The sequence below is a fragment of the Cupressus sempervirens genome, chromosome 5 (genome assembly GCF_028749045.1).
Source record: "Cupressus sempervirens isolate cs-2001-9-10 chromosome 5, ASM2874904v1, whole genome shotgun sequence".
Classification (NCBI taxonomy): Eukaryota; Viridiplantae; Streptophyta; class Pinopsida; order Cupressales; family Cupressaceae; genus Cupressus; species Cupressus sempervirens.
In genome coordinates this window covers 20,398,111-20,425,679 of record NC_143122.1, presented here as the reverse complement: position 1 = coordinate 20,425,679, position 27,569 = coordinate 20,398,111, and positions in this window count along the sequence as shown.

Sequence of the window (27,569 nt, the reverse complement as noted above, 5' to 3'; positions counted from 1 at the left end):
AAGAAGGATCTTCTACATCAAAGAGAAGATGTATATCATCAATGATGGCTTCCAAGTCTGCTATGTATGACTCCATGAACAAACTTGAAATGTTTGCTATGTAGTCATCCTATAGTGTTGGCGCTGGAAGACAAGGTGTACCCTGTTGTGCTAGACCTATCATTGTGGTAATATATGCATGTGGACTATACTAATTCCATGACCTCTTGCTACAACTATCAATAGAACCCTGCATGTTTGAATCTATTGAAGTACTATCACTAGTGTCACTATCAGTTTCTACTATGTATGATGTGTAGAGAGGATTAGAGCTCAAGCTGGGTGAAATTTCCTCAAAGTATACATCCTTCTCCACAAAAATCTCATGCATCTCAAGATCCATAAGTCTATATGCCTTCACACCATCTTCATAAATAATGAAAGTACAAGGCCTATGTGATGGTTTCTTGCATCCCCTGGAAGGTATGTTTGCCCATTTGGACAACTAAAGACTCTAAAGTGTGCTATAATTGATTTTCTACCACATGATGCCTCAAAAGGAGTTTTTCCATGTAAGGCATTATGAGGAGACCAATTTTATTAGCATTTTTTATTTCTTCAACTTCAACTAATAGATCTAGAGACTTGGCTTGTATCATGCAACTTGCCATGGAATTAAGAGTTTGTATCCTTAGGTGTTGCAACATCTGTCTTATGTATACTAAATGTTGGTGGATTCTAAAGATCAATACCCTCAAGTTTTCAAAAGTCTTTAAGTATTTTGTTCACATATCTACTTTTATTTTCCATCCTTAGAATGTTGATGGCTTTCCTTGATTTATATTCAACATGAGTCTTGAAGGCTAGAAACTTATCCGACACTTCATTCTTGTGATTAAGAAAGTAGACCCAAGAATACCATGAAAGGTAATCAATGAAAGTGAGTATGTAGTGACCCTAGCTTACTTATGTCATTGCAAAAGGACATGCTAGTACCATGTGAACCAACTGAAAAATAATTGGTGCTCTTGAAGACTTCCTTTTATGTAACTTCTCCTCTAGATGTATATCCACTAAACCTGTTGAACATTCACCTATGGAAAAGTTGATTGTAGGTAGACCTTTGACCATTTTGTTCAAGCAAAGTTACTGAAGATAGAAAAGGGAAAAATAACCAAATCACTCATGCCATAATTGAATTTGTGAATTTGATTGAGTCAACAAGGCTTGTGAAGGAGACTTGGGCACAAAGTGGGAGAAAGAATACAACCTTTGGTCATGATTAGATTTCCCCAGTGCAACCATAGAATCATCTTTTAAATTAAGCACCTTTACTAAGTCAGGAAGGAACTCAACTTTATGACCATCTCCAAGGTGAGTGATTTAGTAAATTGAGAGGAGATTTGAACTTGGATTTGGAACATAGAGAACATCTTTTAACTCTCCATTTTCTAGCTCTACATTTCCTTTCCCTTCAACTTCCATTTTTGTATCATCTTCCACAAAGATGTGCGGTACCTTAGACTACTTTAATGAAGAAAAATCCCCTTTTGAAGAACCCATATGATACGAGGCACCTAAGTCAAGAATTCATTCCTTTGAATAAGTTGAATTTTCCATTAGTGCTTACCCTTTGCCCTTTGAATTTGAAGAAGATCATTTCTCCTTGTAAGCATTAGGTAGTGGAACATTATGTTTCCTCATGATGGTCATTAACTCATCAATCTTTTTATGATAACACTCAAGTTCTTCATGACCCAATTTCTTTTAATAAGCACACTTTTTCTTGTCCTTATTATTTTCCCCCTTCTTATTTGAACTTAAAGACCTACCTTGTTGATTTTATTGTGGTGTTTTCTTTTCTTCATCCTCTAATTTTTTATTCTTCCACTTCTTATTCTTGCCCTTTACTTTATTTGAAGTTTGACCAGCTAAACTTTGAGAACCATCATTATTGGCCACCAATGCCTTAGACTTTGGAAAATTGAGAATCCCCATTTATTTCAACTAATTTTCTTCTTTATCCAATAGTTTAGCATAATGATCAAAAGATACTTTCTGATAGGCAAACCCTAATGTAGTCTTTGAGGTCTTATAAGTAGAAACAAATCTAGAGTACTTAGATGGCTACTTATTATGAATGAGATAGATTAATCTGTCATCTTTAATAAGACTCCCACAATATCAAGCTTCATTCTTAATTCATTCACCTTTATGATAAAATCTTGTATGGGATCAAATGTTGTATGGGATCAAATGCCTTAAGATCTAAGGAGACAAGCTCATCTTCAATTTTGAAAACATCTTCCTCAGAAACTTTACTATAAATGTTTTGGAGGGTATCCCAAGCTTCCTTTGATGTACAAGAATTTTGAATTTGGTATATGATCTTTTCTTCAACCCCCAAATAAATATCACTTAGAGCTTTCCTATCCATTATTTTTCAATCAGTGATTTCACTGGTAGATACTTGATCACCTATTAGTTTAGGAATGGTACCATCTACATATTGAGGAACCCTTTTATGCATTAAATGACAACACATTTTGATGGACTATGTAGCATAGTTATGTGGAGTTAATTTCAGAAACTTAAAATTTCCCATGATGTAGAAAATGAAAGAAAACTACAAAAAAAGAGGAACACAACTCCAAGAACACCCCCCCCCCCCCCCCTTTTCACTCAATTATGAAAAATATGCTTTTGACACTTTATATGTAGTGCATTTACAATGGCCACTTGCCAATTTTGACCTTAGTGGACTTCTAATTTTACTTTTTACAACCTCCTTATGGATTTTAAAATTGGAACATGACAATTTATCTTAGATATACAACAATTTTGAAGATATATCAGAGCATTACAATGCAGAAAAGGACCTAATTTTGAAAGTGAAACTTTTGTCCACACCACCCTATAATTTGATTGCAGATCTAGAAAGTAGACAAAAAGTAATGCACTTTCAAAAAAAAATAGAATCTATTGTCCTATCTAGATGAGCTCATATGAAGCATTTAAAGTTGCAAAATGCAGGATTGAATAGGTACAATTGCCAAAAATGCAATATCTAATAAATTTGTGCACCAAAACTAGAAAAGAGATGCAACACTAAAACGTTTGAATGATGGTTAGATGGCTATCAAATTTAGGCTCATGAATTGATGAAATCAGCAAACCTAGACCCTATGATGACATTAGCATGATGTCATGATGATATCATCTTGTATTGAATTGTATGGACTACCATGTTGTAGTGTACAATAGGCTGACCTAGAGCTGGCATGGTGGAGTATTGAGAGCTGACTAGTGTATGACCTTGTTGATGAGGATGTTGTGGTGACTTGGCAGTTCTAACTAGATGTTTTTGACATGGCCTGATAGGTGTCTTTGGATGTGGCAGGTGACACAGGTTAATTTTTTTGAGCTGTCAATAGATCTACAGTGTCCACATGACAATTTGAATGGATAGGGCATAGAAATCTACATGGGTGGCTTTCATGTGACATGTGTCTAAGGTGGCAGAGAGGGACACCAAAGGTCACTATTGGAGGAGGTCACTATGGTGACTATTTTTATTTTGTAGCTATTGGGAGCATTATTTCCAGCTACTAGGAATTGAATAAAAATCCCACATGTGTGGGTGATATGTGTTTGAATCCATTTAAAGAGAATAGCCCACAACACACAAGCCAAACACAAGACTATTAGTTGTAGAGCTAAAGCTAGAATTTGGAGCCAGGAAATGTTGTAGGTGCTGCCAGTTTCCTATGGCTAATCTAGATTTAAATGGAATATTTAAATTGAATGCCACCTAATAAAATAAATAAAGAATATTCTAAATTTCTTAAGGAATATTCCTTGTGTAGGGTCAGAGTGTCACTACCCAGTACCTATGGAAAAAAATTTCTCTTCAGGGGCTTGTAGGGGCCAAAAAATTCTAAAAAACCTAGAAATTGGAAAAATAATAGAGAATAAATTAATTACAAATCTAAAAAATAAATTAATAGATCAAATAAATGACCATACCCAGTTTTCAAATCAAGCCTTTAGGTGTCAGTTTGCAAAAAATAAAATTCTCATGATCGACTTTAGCCCCGCATAAGAAAATTTATAGCCAATTTTCATCAAATTGATGTTGTGGACATAATGGCAAGGTCTGATTTGGCTCTAGACCCTCCCAATTTTTGCAGATTCTTTAAATTTGGTCAAGGTGCTAAAGCAACAATGGTCTCAAATAGCTATGTATGGAAAATCTCCCCAAGCTCTGATACCATGTAAGAATTTTCCTTAGGGAAAAATTCACCCAAGACCAAGAAACTAAAATACAAGCACAACAATAGACCAAAGAGAGTACAATCATAATTACAATATACTCATTCAATATGGATTAAAAGTACACTAGGAGTACCTATATATAAACGCCTCTAGAAAGCTTCTAGAATGCATAGAAGTCAACAACATGATAATGTTGAAAATATAGAAGAAGTAACTGAGGGGGGTGAAGCAGTTACCACTAAAATATTTTAGATCCCTTGGATGTTAACGATAAAATTGATTGCTACTATATTTAGTAAACACATAGAAGATGTTGTAACTTAGTAAAAGCAGAGTGTGATTTACTTTTAATTGATCTTAAAACATTAATAGTGATTAATTTGCAAACATAAGAGAAATAACATGAACACATGAGACACTAGGATTTAAGATGGAAACCCAATATGGGAAAAACCACCAATGTAACTAGTTATTTCTTTCACTCTTTTGAAGTGAGCCATATTAGGAGCCAACCCAGTTAAAGGTTACAAAACACACTATTAGGTGTGACCTTTTTAGAGGATTTACAACTGGCTATTAAACTGAGTCTATTAAGATATTTTGGATCACTACTACAATGGTAAGAAAGTAACAATGAAATGACCTGATTGTGATGCAACTAAATTGCTAAATCTAGATCTTTGTTCTATTCACAAAAAAATGATCCTTCCTAATCAAATATTACATTGCTACTCCACAAGGATACTTTCTTATCCTTTCAGTTCACTCTCACTCTTCACTTTCTTTATTCAATCAACATACTTGCACACACACTAGAATCTCAACTTGACCTTTCATTTATACCATCCAGATTATCAAGTTAGCTCAATTACAAATTATAATGACCAATAATCATCACCATAGTTAGCTAAAAACAATACATGAAATAATTAAACTTAATATCCCAAATCAACAAAATCCTTTGATAGCCAACCCAGCTCAGTAAACACTAGTCCTAAAATGATTTCCTCTATTAACTAATAGAAGCTTGATTAACACTATGAACTTGCAAAATCCTTAGGCAACCAAGTGAACTCAGTTAACACTAACTTTGTCCAACTTTCCTTTGCTAACCATGAGAACTTGGTTAGCACTATTTCCTAGTAGAATTCTTTCGATGCTCGAGTGAGCTCAGTAGACACTGTCTACATAGAGTAATATCAAAGAATGCTCGATAGACAAGGAAAACTATCTTACTGACTAAGTGAGGTTAGTAAGCATTAAATGACAACTGATATGACATTTTTGTAACATCAAAGAAAACACATAATTAGATAATTGTATCTAATATATAAGTCATACAACCAGGCACATGTCTACCAAATATGGGTTATCCTCCATTAAGCACAATAGTACATGCAATGATGAGAGGATAAGCCTAAAAAGGTGTAGCATGCAAAATAATGTTGTAGACAACATATACTAAAATGAGAGTGTGAATAATTGTGTTTTCTATATGAAAATTCAATTAATCATGCAAACTCCAGTGTTGTAGACACCATGTGTTGAATTAGAGTTGCTTACTCCAGTGTTGTCTATATGACAATTTAGCTAATTATGCAAACTCCAGTGTTGTAGACACCATGTGCTAAATTAGAGTTGCTTACTCTAGTGTTGTCAACATGAAAACTCATGAGTATGCAAACTCATAAGTGTCTCAACTAAATAAATAATAAAATAATGTAATATAATAAAATAATACATTAAACTAAGTAAACTTAAGTAAAATGTAAATAGTAAATACTTATTCAAACCAAAAGTTTCTTGTCATTGTTCTATATGATTTATCTCTAATGATCTGATTAGGTGCATGATGCCTTCTAACATATCTTGCTAACATAGGTTCTTTAGATAATGAAAGTTGAATTGAAGCAATGAATGAAGAAATATAATAGATAGAGAATTAAAAAACTTGGACTCTTGTTCCTAGACCCAAGGATAAAAATGTAATTGGCACAAAATGGGTGTTTAGAAATAAGCTGAATGAAGATGGAAAAGTATCTAGAAACAAAGCAAGGTTGGTATGTAAAGGCTATTATCAAGAAGAAAGTGTTGATTATGGTGAGACTTTTTCTCCTATTGTAAGATTAGAAGGTGTTAGAACTTTATTAGCATATCTAGCTCACAAAGGATTTAAAGTTTATCAAATGGATGTAAAATCTACATTCTTGAATGGAATTCTTGATGAGGAAGTCTAAATTGAACAACCAAAAGGTTTTGTAAATCCTATTAAAAAGGACATAGTCTACAAATTACACAAGGCTTATATGGTCTCAAGAAAGCTCCCAGAGCATAGTATGAAATAATTCACAACTACTTGATATAGATTAGTTTTCAAAGAACAAATGATAACAATAGTCTATATATTAAAGGACTAGATAAGAAGATTGTGTTGGTAGAAATATTTGTTGATGACACTTTATTCATAGGAAATAATGACTTGTGCAAGGCATTTTTAGAAGAAACAAGTAAAGAATTTGATATTTCTATGTTTGGAGAGATAAAATTCTTTGTCAAATTGTAGATTCAATAGAAGAAAGATGGTATCTACATTACTCAATTTAAATATATCAAGGAGATACTAAAGAAATTTAGAATGGAAGATTCAAGACCAATTTGAACCCCTATGTCTACTAGAAAAAAGCTTTCCAAAAATGATGATTCCAAAGAGGTAGATTAGACCACATATAGATCAATGATTGAAAAATTGCAGTATCTAGTGCATAAAAGGCCTGATATTGCATTAGCAATCAGTATGGTGGCAAGTTTCTCAACAAATCCCAAAGAAAATCACATGATTGAAGTTAAAAGAATCATGATTTATCTAAAAGGTACTAAAGAATATGGTTTATAGTAAAAAATGGGAGGCAATTTGGACTTAAAATTATTTATAGATGTTGATTAAGTAGAGAGTATTGATGATAGAAAAAAAACAAAGGTAGAATATGTGGTAGCAGCAGTAAATTGTTCTAATATTTTTTGCTTCAAACAACTATAGATAGGTATGAAGGAAGGGATCAAGGATAAAGCATTCATATTCTATGATAACACTAGTGCAATCAATATATCAAAGAATCCAGTAATCAAAAAAAAAAAAAAAAAAAGAACAATGCTATAAAATATCATTTCTTGAAAGAATTAGTGCAAGATAAAGAAGTCAAATTGGAATATATAAATATAAAAGAACAAATTGTATATATTTTCACCAAGCCATTAACTAAGGATGCATTTCTATATCTTAGAGGTAGGCTACAAGTCATTCCCCTATCTGAAGCTCACTAAATGAAGTTTAGTGATGCATCAACCAGAGCATGTTGAAGATCAATCAATTGATGCAGAATTGGCAAGGGCATATTTCAAATGAATCTATACTTGTGGTAATTTAATATTCACTAAACATTCTCTTTGGCATGAGATTTCAAAGAGGGAGAAGAATACTATCATATCTCATAGAAATTTTGTTGAAAAGAGGGAGAGTTTTTCTATCATAAAAATCTTGTAAAGAATTGTCATAGAGGGAGAATGAACTTGGCAGAAGTTCGAGTAGATAGAAGCTTTTTGAAAAAGAGGTAAATTGAAGATAGTTTGAGTTCACACTAATAGAAGGAGTTCTCATGGATGAGAATTAGAATGAAACTAATGATATGGTCCTTACTTTATTCTTTCTCCAAAAATTTATTGTGTTATGACATGTTGTGTTGCCATCAATGCAAAAGAGGGAGATTGTTGAAACAATTGATTAATCATGTATTGTCTTTGAAGTTACACAAAATTTCATATCATTACTAGTTATTTTATGTTGAGCTCACTTAGGCACTAAATATAGTTTTTTGTGTCTACCAAGCATACTATAGTTTTCCTAGTTTAGAAGGCAATGTCTACCAAGTTCACTCAGGCACCAAAGGAAAGTCTACAAAAGATGAGTTTTAATCGAGCTCACTTAGTTAATGAAAGAAATGTTGGAAGTAACTAGTGCTAACTGAGCACACTCAATTACCAAAGGAACTTTCAATGTTGATTGAGCTTCACTTGGTTAACATAGGAAAACCATTTCTAAGTTAGTGTCTACCTTGGAGGGTTGGATAACAAAAAATTTATTTTTTTGACATATTAAATATTCTAAATTGTATTTAAACCATCTTGAAAATATGAAAGATATAAATAAAAGGTCAAGTTGAGGATTAGAAAGTGTGTGAAAAGTAAGGAAAAAGTATTTGAATGCATAAAATATTTTGAAGATCTAATGATGCAACAAGGAAGTGAATGAGAATGATAAGAAAAATATCCTTGTGAAGCTAAAGAGACATATTTGATTAGGAATGATTGAGTATACAAACTAGAATTGAGATATATAATCAGCAATTTAGTTGCATCCAAATCAGGTCATGTCATTGTTACTCTCTAGCCATTGTAGTAGTGATCAAAATCTCTTAATAGAGTTGGCTTAAGAGCTATTTGTAAACCCTCTAACAAAATGGTAGTCCTATTGAATTTTCTTAAGAACCTCTAAAAATGCCACTCCTAATAGGATGACTAAATCCTCTAATAAGGTCACACCTAATAGTGTGTTTTGTAACCTTTAATAGGGTTGGCTCCTAATAGGGCTCACTTCAGAAGAGTGAAAATCAATAACTAGTTACAATTGATGATTTTCTCCAAATTGGGTTTCCACATTAAACCTTGGTGTCAAATGTGTTCATTCTATTTATTTTATGTGTTTGCAACCAAGTTAAAGTAATAAGTAATCATAGATAACATCTTATGATTTTCATATCAATTGTTTGCTGAGAAAATTTAGCATTTATCGAGTTACAATATTTACAATGTGTTTGTCAACCTTTAGCAGTGTTTAATTTTTAGAAGATTATTTTGTACTGACATCTAAGGTATCTGGGATTTATTTTTGTAGTAACTAATTGATTGCTCCCCTTTCAGTCACACCTATTATATTTCCAACAAGAGATATTTAACTATTCCCTACAAAAGTCCTTCAACCATTTTATTAGATTGGGTATTTTAGATTTTAGACCATTCTAGTAGAAAAAAAGTCCCAAATCTTGACATTCTATCCATTAATTTTCACTATCTTTATCACTAGTTATAAAGATAATATATATGTTGATATTTTACTATCTTGCATCCCGTATTTCTTATTCTATTCCTTAGATATTTTAAGAAATTTATTATTTGATTGAATGAGAATAGGTTTTAGTCCCTTACTAAGATTAATCCTAGTATTCTAGTTCGAAGGTAGGGTTGCTACTAGTCTATGCAAAGGAATATAAATATTTGAGTTTGCATTCTTGTTCAAGGGTTTTGGCTTGATCACCTGATGTGGTTGGAGATCATAGCTAATTACTTCTTCCTTTGAATTTCTTTTAACAAATCCTCCTAATGGGATCCTTTTGGTTTTTGAAATATTTTTTAGTTGTTGATAGCTAGAGATTAGGGTTTTAGGAATATTAGGGATATTGTTTTTATATATTCTTTAATTTGTTTTGGTAATCCAGTTATCCCTATCTAAGATTATTTGGAGTTGTGCCTTTTTCTTGTGATTTAAAAACTAAAACTTCTTTTTCCCTTTTGATGCATGTGACTATTGAGACATTTGATGATGTACAAATGTTCCCCAAGATTATTTATAGTATCTATTTTTTGAAAATAAAATATTTTTCTACTCAAATGAATCCTTTTCCCAAGCTTTTAATATATTGGTTGAATTGTTTTTATCCTAATTTTAGATATTGTCCTTGTCTATTAGGAAATTTTTTGGTGTTGTTTGAAAAATTTCAAAGTTGTTCAAGGTAAGAAGAGAGCACATGAGTAAATTATTTATAAGCTAAATTATAGATTAGGTTGATGAATCTCTACCGTATTCATTTTCTTTGTTCTTTTTTATTATTTCACACTTTTCTCCATAAGCGATGTAGGACTATTCTTTTTTTCCACTTTGATCCATTCATGTTGAGATTGTTCATTTAAACTGGTAATGTGAAGGATTTTACCATATTAGTAGTATGGATCAATGTTTAGGGGTTATTTTTTATAAATCTGGGAACTTCCATCATTTTACCTAGCCAAAACATTCAAAACATTATTTGGATCAACCTTTTTCCTCCCTCTTAGGGCACTAAATCAATTAGACCAAGGAAACGGATGGTTTTTCCAATGAATAGCTTTACTATACTTGGTACTACAAAATTTATCTACCTATTTTTCATACCAAGTTTATTCTTATTTTTTTTTATAATTCACATTTTATTTTGAGTTTCTATGAAATTTTGCATTATTTTCATATTGCAAAGGCAAATATGTTCCATTTTTTTAAAGACTATTTTAACTTTTTATTGATAATATAAGTGATATAAATTAAATATTATGAATAAAATATTTTCTTTCTTATAATTGACATAACGGGTAAGAAGAGAAGCGAAGGAGGCAGTTTGAAATTGAAGTAGGTAGGAGAGGAAGAGGGGGATGATGAAGATTACTTTGATAAATCTTTCTTTTTTGGTTCCTATGATAAAAGGGGGAACCAATTATTTTTGAGACAAATGGTTCTAGGATAAACTCTATTAGGTGTGGTCTAGAGAAACTAGTGGATCCTAGGGTTTCATGTGGTGTTGGTTCTAGGGTTGTCTATGGATATTCTATTGTTGAGGGTCTTTTTTACTAGACAAACTTATTTTTTCTTGCTCCCATTTGGTTTAGTGGGTTGGGTCAAGTGTTGGATTTTATTGATCCTATGGAGATGGAGATTTTTGGTGCCTCCACACATAAGGATTTGAGACAATTTGGCTAAGTACTATGTTTACAGAGCATTCATTTCTTCTAGGTAGTGGGGGGATATCCTTATTTTTTCCCCTTTTGTTTTTGGAAATGTTTTGACCACATTAGACCTCATATTTTCTTGGTATTTTCTTATTTGGTAGTTTGATGGCAATATTTTGGATGGAGGTTTTGGATTCTTCCTTTATATCATCACTTTGAGCTCTATATTTTGTTTGGTGAAGTCCTATTTGGATCTCCCTCTACCCCTTGGATGGGTTTAGACTTGATTTATTGATTGAGGGGCTCCCTCTTTTTGGGGATATTTTCTCTATCAAAATAATTGGGATTTTTTTTTGAGGTTATGATGTCCCTCATTTCTCATGGTATTTTAATTATATGGAGAATGTGGTTTCATTCTACTCAGTTTCTCAAAGGGGTTTTGTTGTTTTCCGGTATTCTTTGTCAGGCAGATGTTGGAAGTTTTCAAGGGCCTTCCTTGGCTCTTTGGTGTTTTTGGTTAGAGGAGAATCTCCCTTATGGGGTTTTCCCCTCTATTAGAGTCTTTTGTCTCCTATTTTTTTATCATATGGTCAATTTTGAGATCTCTAATGGTTCATCTCCAAAAGTTCTCTTTGGTGATGAAGTTTCTAATTTATATTCCTCTAGAGGTCTTTTGGTTTGAAGGCTATTTTTTGTTATTATTTCTCTTATGGGGGTGATATGTTGGGTGGGGGAATTTTATGGTGTGAAGAAAGTTCCCTCTCCTTATTTCATTGGTTGGGGAGTGGGATAGCCTTAGCAAATGATTTTTTTTAAATTTTCTTCCTTCCTATCTTGCCTATCAAGGAAAGATGTCTTTCTATTAAGGTGGAAGGGAGTTATGATGGAATGGTTAGTGGGAAGATGATTTTTATCCCATATGGATTTAGCTAATTTGAGAATGTGTATTTTCTCTTCCCTGCTTACTTCTATTGAGGTGGATCCCTCTACTATTGATGTGGGAAGGAAGAATTGAAATGTGTAGTATATTTCTATTAATGATGACTTTAATAGGGTCTTTTTTTGGCTATGGACCTATGACTATGAGGATGAAAAAAGAATAGGCTACCCATTACTTGAGGTTGGTTTCTTGGCCTTTTGAGGATGAGTTTGTTTCCCCCTCTTTGATTGCTTTATTCTTATGACTAGGTAGTTGCTATTAGTTTTAAAGGTCTTACCTAAGTCCTTTATTCTTGTTTCTAATTTAAGAAGATATTATGGGGGTGTGTACCATGGTCATCCTTAGAAATGTAAACCATGGTTGGTGGGTTTACTACATCAAGACTTGTTTTGTATAGAGGTATACCTTATTTGATGTTTTAACTATATGTCTACCACTATATGTTGTTTAACAATGTATAGTGTTTGTTGATTGTACCAAGGATCAACACCCTCTTGTTCCTTTTTTGTTTTAAAACATAAGGATTTTATAAGTGCTAACAATGTTAGAAAGAGATAAAGGTTGTGTAGTTTCTTAATTTCACAAGTGTAAAAGGTTTAAGACTTCTCAAAATCTAGTTATTAGGTTGTGTAGTTTCTTAATTTAATAAGTGTAAAATTTTTAAGACTTTTCAAAATATAGTTATTAGATAAGAAGTTATGTTTTAATTTTGTGGTTGTATAGATTTTTTATTGAGATGTTTCATACAATTAGTTGTTTCTGATCAATTTGAAATGTTTTATCTTGGTTAAGATATTTAATTTAATTTTTATGTCTATAATTTTTTGTTTCTGACCAATTTAAACTATATAGCCTTATATTAATACAAAAATTTAAATGTTTTAATATATCGTTACTCATTTCTCATCATTTTGAAGTGCTTTACCTAGTCTTATAACAATTTTCTAAACAATTTAAAGTAGTCAACCCCACCTTAACAATTTTTGAACTTAGAACTATTGAAACTTGTCCCTACTTGAGTCACCTCCCTAATTGGTAAATAGGATTTTTGTAGATGAATATTTTCTCACTCTTATTGAGGAAGAGGATAATGTGAAAGAAAATCTTCAATGTTTGGACACTTTCTTCATTTCTAGGTTGACTTTTTAATGGAACAAGACCCTTTGTTATACATGAAATGTTAGATCACTAAGTCCCTCTCACTAGCTCAAAAATTCCAAGTTTGTTCCAAAATCCTTTTTGCCACTCATGTCTATTATGATTCTTGTTTGGAACCTTCTAAAGGCTTCTTATTTTAATCTTATGTGTTTTCTCATATATTCCCTCTAGGCCTCTAGAGATCATCATGGGTTCCATAGAGTAACTTGGGAGTTTTTCTTTTAGCTAAGGACTCTAGAGGCCTCTACCTCTTATCCAACTAGAAACAAGGATTGGCTCTATGTGCCAAATCGGTTATTTACACTCTTACTATAATTGAAGATTGGAAGATTCTTTTTTTTTTGTTACATTTCTTCATGTTTATCCATGTATAGGTCATTATGGAAGGGGATTTTCTTTCAAACACTTCTTGTATTGAAATAAACTATTCAAATTTAAGGTAGTTTTATTGCCAAAAATATATGGAGAGTATGAGAAGCTATCAAACCCTAGATTTTATGGAATGGGGATGACTTTCATGATGAAATTTCTATGAACCAATAGAATATCACTCTAAAATATATTGAAAATTTTCCCATGTACCACCTTAAATAGGTAATTCTGATCTTTTTATGCTTAAGCATCACCATAGATCTTATGGTTTATAATTAGATCCATCACATACAATGTATATGATTGTCATCTTGTTTATCCTCTTATTTTATAGAAACTTCTCTTAGAATCCATTCCTTAGATCATTTACCTAATCCTCTACTAGCATTAAATGATCCAACTCATTGATCCTTATTTTCAATACACTTTCCATATTCTAAGAAACCAACATAGTCAACTAGAAGTTATAATTTATCATAAGTAGTTAAAATGTTGTTCCTTGACTAATAGTGTATTTTCACACTCGGTCATCATTGGGTTACTCAATCACTATTAAATTTCTTTCCCAGCACATACATTGTCACTCAATTGATATTTATGCTAGGTCAACACTAATTTTTCTCAACTTGTTCTAGCATTTGGTCAATACTAGCATCACTCGACATGTACTTAATAATTTTTAATCTTCTACTATGTTGCTCAGTAAAGCCTATGCATTTAATCTATCTTTGCTCACACTTTCAAGAATTGAGCATTATTGTCTTCTCTTCTTGTAACATGATTTAAAGAATCAATCTATATTGTCAAAGTCAAGCTAATCAAGTGTCCATTTATAGTTTCCTCTTTATAACTCAACCTATCCTCTAGATACTTTTCTTATGAACAAATTCTCAAATCCTCTTTATCAATCAAATAGATATGAAACTTATATTAGATAGCAAACTATCTCACTAATAGGTTTGACATCAATGATAGCATAACAATTATTACAATTATATTTTCAATAGTCTCCCTGTGATGTTTCTAGAGCTACCATGATTCTTCATTCCTAGGAAGATATGTGAGTCCAGTCTCATATTTCTCACCCAAATTAGTAGAATTTTAACTTATTGGTCTTTTCCTCATCTCTACAATTAATTTTGGTTGGTTCCCCATCTTCTTATTGTCACCATTCTCAATTAGATATGGCATTCAAATTATTTTTAGAATCTTGGTGTCATAGGTTTCTTTCTATATGGTCTACTACCATGAAACCTAAAATTGCTCATTTCCCTTGTTGTGTCCTTCATAATTATTTTCATGTGGGTTCTAAATTTAGGCATTTGGGTATTCCTTATCCTCAATGCCCTTTTTTAGAAAACCAAAAAATTTCATGCATATTTTCTAGTTCTATCAGTAGGCTCAATATTTATGGAGTTTGAGACATTATTTTTTTAAGCCTTTTAGGCTTGAACAACTTTTGTGGTATATGGCTTTTCTAGTGGACCTTACCAAGCTTCCTAAAAAATACTCTCAAGTTTGGCATGATTTTAGAATATATATCCTTTTTAGTATTTGGAAACATAGAAATACAATCATTTTCAATCAAGTTCATATGGATACTCATGTTTATATATATAATAAAGCATGTATTTGTAATAGTGCTATGTTACGAATTCAAGTGCAAGTTAATAAAGTGTGATGTAGGAGCATCCTAGGTGTACGAGAAATCTTGCATCAAACAATGTTTTCTTATTTTTAGCCTTTTCTAGTTTAATAAGGACTAGTAGACAATAGGGTTAATATTTCTAAGACCTTACTATCTTTAGTAATTTTGTCATATGATCTCAAAATGTCCTAATTTCAAAGGTGGATATTCAACTTGGATATATTAGCCTACCAATTGAAGCTCAATGTCATATCATGCATATTCATGGATTTATTGTGGATATTTGGTTTGAAATTTTGGTAAATAAAATTTAGGAGAAAGTTGCCTATTATTTTAATGGGTTAAGGCCAAGTAGTCAAGATGTGATGAGTCTTTTTCGAATGGTTAGTATTGAGGAGGAATACTAGTTTTACCTAAAATTTGAGGAGAAACTAAGCAAAAAGTTTGATGATAAGAATAGTGAAAGAGGTCATGGTGGAATTTTTGGTGGACCATCTTATGGAGGTCATAATGATGATTAGAAGAACAAGTATGGGGCTGAAAACAATAGTCACAACTAGAGGGGAAATTATTCCAATCATTTTCAGAACAATAGAGATCAAAGAGGAAGAGGTAGAGGACAAGGATCTAGAAGAGGAGGCTTCCATGGTAAATTTTTTCACTATGAAGAAGGGAATAGAGCATTTGAATGTTACCAGCACCAAGGAAGGATAGATTGAAGGATAGAAGGAAAAGCCAGAGTGCACATGTTGATGAATATGCCAGATCATCCCATTTTGAAGATGTTGAAAGAAGAGAATTCCTAGTTAACAAAAGAATCATGTTGAGTGGTGAGAATGAACCTGATCAAAGAAGGAGCTTATTTCACACAAGGTGTAGATGTAAAGATAAGTGTGTTGAGATCTGATTGAAAAGATAATTATTGAAAAAGATTACTGAAAGAAGGAGATTACTGAAGAAGACTATATGTTCCAATCATTGTTTATCACTAATGCCAAACCTACTATTTACTAGTAAGACAATTGCCTATAAGATTCAAGTACTATCACTAAGTTGATTGATGAAGAGGATTTGATCCATAAAAGGAAAAAATAGAACCTAGAGAAAAGGTTGAGTTATGATTATGAAATGAAGTACAAGGATCAGTTAAGATAGTGATGACATGATGTATTGACAATCTACTTAAGGTTACAAAGGCTCATTACACTTAGAAAGTTTAGAAGAACAAGCTACAAAAAGTTTTTCTGCAAAGCTTGATTGAGTGGATAGTAGGTGTTGAGTGAAGTCAATATAAGCCAAGAAAAAAATTAGTTGGAGCCAAGTAAAAGATTCATGGGTGATCCCACAATAATGGGTTCCACTTTTTGACCAATTTTGACACTGAAATCAATATTTGTGCAACAAAACTCACGTTTGAGTGACTATATCTCCAAAACTATAAATAATCTCAATATGACATAAACTAGTGATTTTTAGTAATTTGTTCCTACTTTGTAACCATATTTTTTAATCTAAAAAAAAAATTTATGTCAATTTTTTCATCTCCTCTGAAAAGTGGTACATAATAAAATTCAATATTTTTAAAGAGTGGCAGTCTGTTTGACACACATAACTTTTTTTCTAGAAATGATAATGGAATAATTCTTTCGGCATTAGATTTGTAACATCAATATCTAGAGTATGAATTTGGTTTGATTCATTTTGGTTGAATATTCTATAGTCTATGAAGTTTTGAAGTTACACCAATCATAATTCAGACATACATTTCATTTGACATAGATAATTTGAAGTCAACTTATCCTAAACCTAAACCTAACTTCTTTTTTAATCGAACACTCTCTCAATAAACTATTTCCTAATTTTTGAAAAAACAATTGGCCTAATTTACTAATTTTCCTAAGGTGTTGAAGTTTGTTGATGTTCAATTGATAATGAACCTATGATGAGTTAAACTCATATTTGAAAGCCTTAATGATTAAAATATGTATTACAATTATAGTTGTTAGAAAGCTTGCTCCAAGCAATATATTTTGGCATTTTTAATTTTGCATTAGGAGATCATTTATCTACAATTATGGGTATCGAAAGAGAAAAAAAAAATTAAAAGAAAAAAGGGCACAAAAAATTGTAATTTTGTATGTTTTCCTACAAACGTAATGTTCACAACAAACATATTATGTATGTTCACTGTGAACATATGTTCATTGTGAACATGTGGCCCAAAAAAATGGGTTAAAAAGATGTTTTAAAACATCAAAAGTTGATGTCTCATATGTTCGTAGTGAACATATTTATTATGTATGTTCACTGTGAACATATGATAAATTTGATTTTCCATTTTGCAATTTTTATTTTTATTTTGTTTGTCCCACTAAAGTGGAACCCATTATTGTGGGTTCACCCTCATTCTAGTGTATGCCAAGCAAAATAGTTGATGCTGAGTAAAGTTTAGTTGATGTCGAGCACTAGTAAACTTTAGTAGGTGTTGAGTAATTTCACAATGGATGCCAAGCAATGTAGTATGTGTCGACCTGATACATTATTTAAAAGATCAAAGATTCTATGAATTTGAGTTGACAAGTTTATTTTCTTAGATTTTGTGAATCTAGTGGAAGATAAGGTTGATGAGCTGGTGGCACAAAATTTGAGGTAAACTAGTTTTAGGCAAATTCAAATGGATTCTAGGAGAAGTTTCTAAAAGAGATATGAGATATATGGTAGATAGATTGTATCCTACCTAATCCATCTGAACCTTAAATTTGGAAAATGGAAAATGAACAACAAAATATCTTAATTTCCTACTTATAGGAATGTCTTGCCATGAGGCAATGTTGTCATGTTCAAGAACCTAAGGAAGACAAGGAGTCAAGGGTTTTGCTTTATCAAGTGAACCAAGAGAAGAGTATACAATGACATGTTAAGCATGAAGGCTTAAGGAGATGAATTCTTGAAGGTTGAACAAGATATCAAAGCTACAAAGCATGAAGGTCAATAGAATTCAGGACTAAATAGAGATCTGTAATCTACAAGAGAAGTTGTAAGTTGTATCAAATCGGAGCTCTACTATTAATCTCTAATAATTGTATTAGTCTAAGGTAAATCCTTTGGATTAAGGTTGACCTAATAGTCATTTGTAAATCCTTTAATTGGGTGGCATTCCAAGTGAATGGCCTAAAGTCCTCTAACAAGGCTCACTGCTAACAAGGTATTTGAAATCCTTTAATAAGGTCATATTTAACAATGTATATTGTAACCTTTAATAGAGTTGGCCTTTCATAGGGCATCACTTTAGAAGAGTAAAAAAGATTGGCATGTTACTAGTGGTTGTTTCTAAATTGGGTTTACATGTAAATTATTGTGTCAAGTGTGTTGATGAATCTTTTATGTTTCATACTTTACATTTTTTCAAGTTGATTTGACAATAACCTACAAGTTTTTACTGATTGAATAATCTTATGGATGCATGCATGAGTATGAATGTTTTATGGGTTTAGTAAGCTATAAATAGTTTTATTTATACATCTAGACCTTGAATAACTAATTCACACCCCCCTCCTTGATTATTCTCAAAGCAATCTACTTGAGAGAACTAGTTTGAAGAAAGGTTTGAGAATACTACTTGACACAGGAGCATCCTTGGTTACCTTGCAATCCTGCACTTTTATTCTTTTTGCTAGTTATTACTGAGTTCCAGTTTACAGTTCTTACTGAGTTCCAATTTCCTATTTCCAATTCTTATCGAGTTATAGTTTTTAGTTCTTATCGAGTTCCAGTTTCTAGTTCTTACTGAGTTCCAATTTCTAGTTCTTACCGAGTTCCAATTTCTAGTTCTTACCAAGTTCCAATTTCCAGTTCTTACCAAGTTCTAGTTTCTAGTTCTTACCGAGTTTCAATTTCCAGTTCTTACCAAGTTCTAGTTTCCAGTTCTTACCAAGTTCCAGTTTCCAATTTTTACCAAGTTCTAGTTTCTAGTTCTTACCAAGTTCCAATTTCCAGTGTGCAATAAGTTATCTAGTGTGTCTCAAGTTATCTACATTTTTTATTCTTTCTGCAAGATGACTTGCAAGATTAAATTTTTTTGTGACATTTATGTTAAGATATTTTCTTGGGATGTGTCTAGACCATTCTTGGGTTGGCCTTCCTCTTATGTAATGTTCTAGAATAATTTGTAAGCCATTTTGGCAAGTATATATAGAGTGTTTAGGCTTAGAGTTAAGTAATTTTTTAGGAAGAAGATTAGAGAGCATAATTGAAAGTGTGAATTTGTAGTTGGATCACTAAATGTGAATGTGTTTGTAATTGGTTGTAATCCAGAAGGCCTTAAAAATGGGCATGTATGTTGAATATTTGATCAATCAATAAGAGATATCTTGTCCTCTATCCTTGGTGTTGTATTTGTGTTGTGTTTTCTGCTATGTCAACTCTTGTAGGGTGGTTTGGATAGCTAGGTGAGCCCTTGGGCCCTAGTTATTCCTCCTCTTGCCTGTGTCACTACTACCTATATATGCTATTAGATTTTCTAAAATTCAAGAACTAAGAAATATTCTAGGGAATAAGCTATCACTTGAAGGTTTGGTAGGTAAACTCACTACTTTTGAGCTATCTAGCTTTGATAATTACAAATCTAAAAATATTGAACCTACTTTCAAAGCTAAGGTGTCATTAAAGGAACCTAATGAGAAGAAGAAGAAGAAGAAAAAGTATGTGTCCAGTGATAGTGATATAGTTGAGGATGATGTTGAACAACTTGAAGCACTACTAGAAAGAAGATTATATATATGTAAAGGCAAGTTCAAAGATAAGTTACCCATCATTTGTTTTAATTCCAATGAGGTTGGTCATATTGTTGCTAGATGCCTAGAGAAGAAGAACCACAAAGGTGGTGACAAATACAAGAATAGAAGAGATCAAGGTAGTAAAGATTAAAAAGGAAAAGATAGGAAGTCTTCTTACAATTTTGAAGAGAATTATTTTGATGAACATGAAGATGAGGTGGTATATATTGCAGTGAAGGAAGAATCTGATGAAGATAATGCAACTGCACTTGTGACTTGTGTGAACAAGAATGATAGATAGATCATTGATAGTGGATGCTCACATCACATGATTGGAGACAAAAGTAAGTTCATAACCCTAAATTGTTATGATGAAAATAGTGTAACATTTGGTAATGATGCACCATGTTTGATAAAAGAAAAAGGTTCTATCAAACTCACAGGTAAGATTCATGTTACAATGCTTACTATGTTAAAGGACTAAACTATAATTTTTTAGGTGTGTCACAACTGAACAATTTGGGATGTAAGGTTGAATTTGAAAACAAGGTTGCTAAAATATATGACACAAATGGGAAATTGATTGGAAAAGGTGATCAAAATAGAAGTGATCTATTCTATTTTGATATAGAGGATGCTACTTGTCTTGTTGTAAAATTTGATGATGTGTGGCTATGGCACAAGAGTTTATGTCATTTTAACTTTGATAACTTGGTTAGTATAAGTAACATGAAGAAATTTAGAAGTTTTCCCGAGTTAAAGAAGCTTGATAATGCAATGTGTAAATAGAGTTAGTTAGGAAAAATGAAAAATTCAAGTTTTAAAACTAAAACTTATACCTCTAAAGGAATACTAGAGATTGTTTATACTAACTTGTGTAGACCAATTGAATTCCAAAGCTACAAGGGATATAAGTACACAATATTATTTGTTGATGAATATTTTAGGATGATGACAATTATGTTTTTGAAATTTTTAAGTGGTACTTAGCAAGAATTGAAAAGAAAATAGGTAAAAGTCTAAAATGTTTGAGATCTAATAGGGGAGGAGAATTCACATGAAATGAATTTGAGATGTTCTATAATGAAAGAGGAATCAAAAGATAGACATCTACCCTGAGAACCTCTCCACAAAATGAAATAGCTAAAAGGAGGAATAGATCTATAATGGACTATTCTAGAACACGCACAATGGAGAAGAATGTTCTCTAAAATACTAGAGACAAGCTATAAGAACAACTATCTATACCTTGAACCATGTACAAAATAACAAAGGTACTCATTTAACACCTTTTGAAATATGGTATGGATACTCACCAAATGTAAAATACTTTAAGGTATTTAGAAGTAAGTGTTACATTCTTAAAGATGTTAGGAATGGGAAGCTTGATGCAAAAAGTGAAGAAGGTATATTCCTATGATGCTCCACAAGAAGTAAAGCTTATAAGTGTTAGAAAACTAACACTAAAAAAATTATGGAAAGTGCAAATGTGAACTTTTATGAATATATAGAAGTATATGTGGCTAAATCTATGAAATAATATAAATAATACAAGTCATTTGTATAATTTTATGAAGGAATGTCTACTGAAGAAGATGTTGCAAATCAAGTTACAAATCAATAGCAAGTTGTAGTTGTAGAGACCTAAAAACCTTTAGAAAATAAACTATTTTTATTTTCTGAAAATTTTTTGATGACATCATCATTTATTAATTAATTAATTATTTAATTAATTAATTTATTTTTATGCCATTAAATCCCTTTATCTTAATTAAAAATATTTAATTAAGGAATCCCTCCCAAAAATGTTTAAATCTTATTTATTAATTATTTCTTTATTTATTAATTATTTAATTAATAAATTGACCAAAAAACCCAAAATAAATAAAAATTTTATTTTTTGCCCAAAACTTGGCCAATTTCCTTAAGACCACTAACCTCTTCCAAAATCTTCTAATCTTTCTTTAATTTTGATTAAAGGCTAATCCCATCATTTCCTACCCCTAATCCCAACTCAAAATATTTAATTAAGATTAAATATTAATCCTCATGTTTATTAAAAAAGTTTTAATAAATATCTCCTCAACCCAAACCCTTGAAATAAATAAAACTTTATTTATTTCCTAAAAATCTAATTTATCCTCATCCTAAGAAGTTCTAGACTCTTCTAGAAAGTCTTCATCCTCATCTTAGGAAATTCTAGACTATTCTAGAAAGTCTTTATCCTCATCCAAAGTCTAGACTCTTCTAGAAGATGTCTTTAAACCTAATCCTAATCCCCACCTAACCTTGTCACATTCCCTAAACATGGATTAAAACTTACTAACCCAAGCCAAAGTTAACAAATATCTCCTCCTTCCACCCTCATTAAATGTCGTCCACTTGCCTATCCCTAAGCTAATCCTAAACCATCCTAATCCATCCTCTAATCATTTGCACAATCCTAAGCAAGCTTAAAACCTTCCTAATCAAGCCCAAGTCGAAATTCCTCTCATCTCCTTCAAAATATCTCAACCATAAAACTTTATGAAGCCCATTAGGCCATAAATGACTCTTCCAAGCCCTTTTATTGCTCTTACAAGTCATTATGAGGGTCTTTATGAAGATTTTATCCCTTGAGCCTCCTTTGTTGACTCATCCTTCCCGTTTCCTCCATCCTCTCACCCTGTGACATGTGTCACTCCCTGATTGGCTATAAGGAAGCACAATCCATGTGCTCTCTTCTCATGCAATCTGAGCCCTCCATGAGCTATTTCCCATCCTTGCATCTTAGCCCTCAATCCCTCAAGCCTCTTTCCTATAAATTGGATCCTTCCCCTTTGCAAAAAAACACAATTCATGAAGTAAATTCATAATTCCATTTTGAGAATCCATTTTACATCAAAACCATACACTCACACCCAAATTCCAACTCTATTTGAAGCCTTTTTTGAAGCATAAAGCTTGAGCATACATCCTATCTATTTAGACAAAGCTACTCAACAAGAGAGCTTCTCATTGAGAGAGCCCATTAATGGCTCATATTCTCAATTGAGAGCTCATCTTAGTCTATCTTGAAGTTTATGAATTTTGTTTAGTTTTTAGAAGCTTTATTTAAATTTGGTTTCTATTAGCATTCTAACATTGCTCATATACATTTTGGCATGCCTGGTGGGACCTCGCATGGGTCATCTTCATTAGCTTTTTTAGTCAAGTTTTGTATGTCATTTGCTAATTTTGACTAATTTTGCTTGTTTTTGTGATTGGTAGGATTGTATAAATTGGTTTTTTAGGTCTACATGAGCATGAAGAAGACAAAGGAACTCATAGTCTATCTCATAGTATTTGTAGATTTTTCAAGCTTATAGATGGAAAAAGCACTTGGAATTCTTCTTCCTCTTCTTGTCTATATTCTTCTTATTCCATCTACTTCTTCTTCTTCTTCTTGTGGGAGATCTTGGCCATTTTTTTTAAGGAAGCAAAATCATACACACTTTTTTTAGTGCTTAAAATGAACCCCCAAATCATACTTAAATCCATTAAAAAATTAAAAATTTGCAAAAAAGAAAAAAAAATTTAACAAGTGAAACTAAACCAATCCAATCATTTGCATCCTTGCAACATCAAGGTTTTAGATGCATTCATGCAAAGTTAGGAAAACTTCATTTTTGAGAATTTAAAAAGAACTTCAAGTTTCCATTTCAAAAGGTTCAAAATCAACACTAAGTGCACACTAAAATCTAAATCAAACTCAAAGCATCAATCAAGGATAAAATGAACCTCAGTTGCAAATATTTTAAAGTTCTTTTAAAAATCTCATGAAAACTAAGAGTCCTAAATGGTTACCAAAAATTGTCCTAAAAGCTTTTTTATTTGTTCTAAACAAATGTCTTGTTGCAAAATCTTGAATGTTTCTTAGGTTTTTCATGCATCAAAAAAATCTAGGAATATCATTTTTGGGCGTAAAATATGCAAATTAGAACACAAAATCTTGAATGAAAACCAAAGTCCAAAGAGTCATTTTCACTTTTGAGTCCAAAACAATCTAGAATGGTCTAAGGTTAAAACAAAGCACTTCAAAGTTCTTAACACAACACACAAAATCTCAATCTTGAATGCTCAAAGGAAAAAACTTGAATGTTTAATCACTTGTCTTTGAATGCATGTTGCTAAAATCACTCTTGAGTGCCATGGATTAAAATCAAGTTTTTTTAATTTATGAATGCATGATTAAAACAAAAAATCCAATCTTGAATGCAAAAGGTCAATTAATCATTACAATATCTCACACTTCATTTTTGGGGCATAAATAGAATCTACATTCTAGGAACTTCCTAAATTATAAAAACTAAATAAAGATGCTTTAAGTGAGTTTGTAGTTGGACTCACCCTCTTTAATCACCCATCAATTTAACCATTGGTTGCAATCTCAGTGCCATCTATGGGGATGGGTCCACCTAAGAGGGTGTTAAGTGCTCCACAAAGATCAAATGTCACTTACTTGTGTTTTTATTAGTTTTTCTAACTTAGAAAATTTCTTAAATGCAGATTAGGCTTGCTAACACTTCATTTGGACATTAAAATTGAACAACTCTTGACATGGAGGGCCTTCGGGCATGCGCTTGGAAATTGAGTTTCACACATCTTTGTTTTCGGCTTAAAACAAACTCACACTCAATCTTGAATACCTAACAATCAATTAACATTGCATGGTTTGAACACATTTTCAATAACGCATGCATTTCTTATGTTGACGATCTCTCAACTTTCATTATGCTAACGATGATGTCAAATTGGAATGAACATTGTATGCCATAATCACAAGTGTCTTCAATCATAGCATACAAAATCTAAATCATCAATTGGAATAAATGTGTTTCTTTTAAAGCCCAAGATCATGTATGTGGTTTTTTTTTACACTTTTTAGGAGGCCTTCTTGGGGATTTCATCACCCCTTGGGATGACCTCAACTCCAGCATTCTGACGGAGTATAAAAATTGGGAGGTGAATCCAAAGACACCTCTCTTGGAATCAAGATTTTGTCACTCAGGCTAAGCCTCAAGGAACTTTATACCCTTGAGAAGTGAAAGAGGAGAAGTGGGTTACTGCTCTTCTCATCTGTGTGACATCTTTTTGGTTTCATCTACAGATTTGGGCCTCACGTACCTTGCATATATCAAGGACTCCCTAGCTATAACAAACTTTCATCCTTGTAGAAAGCTTCCTAGGATGTTGGTGTGTTTGACGTGCTTGCTCCAAAATTTTGTCTACTTGTTTGTTCATAGCTTTTGAATGAATGTTTGCCAACTTTGGTCAAAATCCCAAAAAAGAAAAAATCTCCTAGCTCAAGGCATACTTAGCGTAGTCACTACCTCATCAGAAAATCATTCAAGCTCCCCCGCTGCAACCAAATCTATCTAGTTCCTTGCTTTAGAAAAATCCCAAATCCAAAGTCTCTTCAAATCATCCCCCCCAGCCAGCTAGTGACCCAATCCAAAATCACACCCAATCCTTTAAAGAGTTGTTGTCACCCTGCCAGAATTTTCTATCCAATCAATCCAACCAATCCACCAGCCTCACCAAGGTTATCCCTTTGACAGAGCTTTGTCTAGGGTAATCTAGCTTTGTCACTTGTTATCCCTCATCACCTTGAGCTAAAGGTTGGGATCCACAAGTGGTCAATCTCATGTCATGCCCATAGGATCATTAGTCTATCCTTAAGTTGACACAATCTCCACCAATCCAGTGCATAGGAAAGTAAAACTCACTTTTTGACAGCATGCCCTTGAAGTCTTCCATCCATAGGAAAGCCAAAAATCTCCAGCCAATCCTCCTTAGGTCTGTCATAAAGCTTTGACTCTCCCTAGGAAATCCTTCATCAGCCAATCCAAAATCTGTGTTTAATCCAAATCCAACCATGAACTTCTGTGTTCATCCAAATGCAAGACCCCATCCCCATCCGACTCATCATCAAAACATGAAATCCCAAACCTATCATGATGTGTTCGATCGTATTGTCCTTGCTCCCGCAACCTCCTATTCCAATGATGATGAAAATCTTGTTGACTATGATGAGTATATTGAAAGCCTTAGAGGCCTTCCACCAACCATCCCCCAAAATCCAATAGTTATTCCAAACTATCTAGTCATGCCATATGATATCCCATCTTCTCCTCCATCACCCAATCAACCAAGCTTCCAATCTTCCACCCTCATCACACTAGCTATTCCTATCAATCCACCACCTCCACCTCCAACACACGAGTCTCCAAGGAATCTCCTAGAGGAAATACAAGAAAAGATGCCTCCAACAGTCGATAAGCCATGTCATCTAATCCAACCATGTGAAGTAGTCAGTGATGAAGCTTCCCCATCTATAATATCACCCCCATATCCCATAGCTATCATCCCCATACCATCCATAAAATTGCTTAAAATCCTTCCACTTCCCGCAAGCATCAAATTCCCACCACCCATCAAATCACTCCAAATCACATCCACATCTCCTCCTCCAAGCATTATCCAAATCCCATATAATGAACCTCATGCATCCACTCCCATCCATTCTTGTCAAGATCTTGTCCAAAAGCATGTTGAAATATCCTCTGATAGAACAATAGATGTTGCCATCCAACTTATTCCCCTACATGATCCACTTTTACCATCCCCTCCATATCTAAATCCTACCATTTTACTTACTCCATCTCAAGATCCCTTTCCCTTAGCCCACCCAACTCAAGATCCTATCCTCCCATCTCCTCTGCTTCATGATCATACATCTCCCATAATCTATGATGATAGATCCATCGAAAAAGAACTAATTATCATATCTGAAGCTCCAATTCCTTCAACTAGTAATGGACTCACATCTTCTGTTCCAAATAATGAACATCATATTGAAAAAAGAAATGAAAATGTATTTCTAGATGTTGGTATCCCCACTATTCCTGCATAGTCCCAAGTCCTTCCATCTCCACCCCAAAGTTCCCATCCATCTTATTTCGCATCTATTTTGGGCCCTGATCCTACTCCTTATCTCCAACCCTCCATTTTGGGTCCATATATCCCTTATCTAAATCCCACACCCTTTCCATCCATTTTGGGTCCTTACATACCTAATATGAATCCTTTATCCCCTCCATCTATTTTGGGCCCATATCCTTCCTTCCCTCCATCCATTTTGGGCAATTATATCCTATGTTCCAATCTATCCTTCCATCCCCTCAAATCCACCAACTAGATCATCAAAGGAACTCACCCTTGAATCCCTTCCAACCTTTAAACCCTATCACTCCATCAATTATCCCTCCATCTCCTCCATGCTCTTGTTCCCATCCCATGGCTAATAGAAGCATATTGGATGCCAAAATACAAAAGCATAAATCCAAAAATCCACAAAAATCCAAGTCTCAACATGTCCCTTCTAAAATACATGTTCCAAACAAGAAATATTTAATCCCAATCAAAGAAAAAGTCAAGAGGCCACAAAAGCCCCAGCTAAAAAAGTTAAAAATCATGTGGATACCCAAGATGCTCATAAAATAAATGCATCTCAAAGAAAAATCTCAATTGGCATCCATTCATGCTACTCGAAAAGCCTCATCCATCCATCCTTCATCCAAATCCCCATATA